General features: G+C 37.6%; 1 long non-coding RNA gene across 1 annotated transcript; it reads right to left on the bottom strand.

Moving 5' to 3' along the window:
* Positions 1 to 828: 828 nt before the first annotated feature.
* On the bottom strand, positions 829 to 1,238 carry LOC106525267 (uncharacterized). The gene is made up of 3 exons (XR_001311097.1): positions 1,172 to 1,238; positions 995 to 1,063; positions 829 to 886 (listed from the first exon to the last, which is right to left on the bottom strand). It is a non-coding gene; the product is annotated as an uncharacterized LOC106525267 (long non-coding RNA).
* Between the last annotated feature and the right edge of the window lie 12 nt (positions 1,239 to 1,250).

Raw genomic sequence — 1,250 nt, 5'->3', positions numbered from 1 at the left:
GTGTGTGTGTGTGTGTGTGTGTGTGTGTGTGTGTGTGTGTGTGTGTGTGTGTGTGTGTGTGTGTGTGTGAGAGATTAAGGGTTAAAATCTAACGTTTTTTTAATCCCCACGATATCATTCCACTGGCGACATGTCTGAAAAAGATTGGTTATTTCGAAAGCTACGTTGCATTCGCGAAAAATAGCGTGTAACGCAATCACTGGCAGTGACCAAACTACGCAAAATGCACCGCAATCTGAATTAATACTATCTAATAAGAACATATTGTGGGGGTGTAGATGGTCATTTTCATAAATGCATGCCTGTAATTTCCACACCCTGTTGTGACAAGTATCTGAGGTCCAGGAAGCTTTGTATAACTGCTTTTTTTGAGTGATCTCAGCTCGCGTGGGGGGATTACTCCAGATAATAATACGTTTTTTTTTTCAGACATATCTGGGGTTGTTTTAGGAATAAATTCATCTAATGGCAGTAACGCCATTAGAACAAGCCAATCCTCGTATTTTAAGATGGACTGAGGTGTGTCAGTTGAAAACTGTTAGTTCTCACGAATTTGGTGAAAACCAACCTCCCCCCTATGGTAATTAAACACGTAACCCACGCTCGCAGTGTATCCATATTTCTCTAAAGAGAACTCTCTGTGTAACAGATGTGCTGGTGGAACCTGACTTCTAAATATGTATAAACTTTTATTTTTTTTAGGAGCTCCGGGCTCCGGTCTAGAGACAGATACCGAGGTAAAGAACGTGCCAATTCGGCATCTGATTCGAGATTAGCATTCTGTTTTTCTAGGTCTGTAGAGGTAGAAGCGTTTTTACTTTTTTTTTCTGGCTGTTCATCAGAGGGTTTTACCGGTGATCCAAGCCTCTTTGACATGTTTTTTTCCCTGTACAAAAAAAAAAGAAAGATAGACAAAAGTAATTAAAAATCAATTTGCAACATTTTAAAATGTAAAAACATTATAACTCTAAATAAAAAAACATTTTTTACTGACCTGTTAGTTTTTGCGCAACAACAAAAAAAAGAGGACTCCGCTTCTATCTGCCGGGCAAAGCTGCTGCTGCTAGAATCACACACACACACACAGATAGAGTACATTTAAATATATATATTTATATGTATACACACATTTAAACAGAATTAAACAAATAAAAAATACACATTTACATACCTTTAAGTTTGACTGATGTTGGAGCAGAGTGGCGGTTCTTCTCGCTGTTGACAGACAGAGTACATTTAAATATATATAT

This window comes from Austrofundulus limnaeus, unplaced genomic scaffold (genome assembly GCF_001266775.1).
Source record: "Austrofundulus limnaeus strain Quisiro unplaced genomic scaffold, Austrofundulus_limnaeus-1.0 Scaffold221, whole genome shotgun sequence".
Classification (NCBI taxonomy): Eukaryota; Metazoa; Chordata; class Actinopteri; order Cyprinodontiformes; family Rivulidae; genus Austrofundulus; species Austrofundulus limnaeus.
Note: the sequence above shows the minus strand (reverse complement) of the source record. Positions and strands in the feature narration are given on the sequence as shown.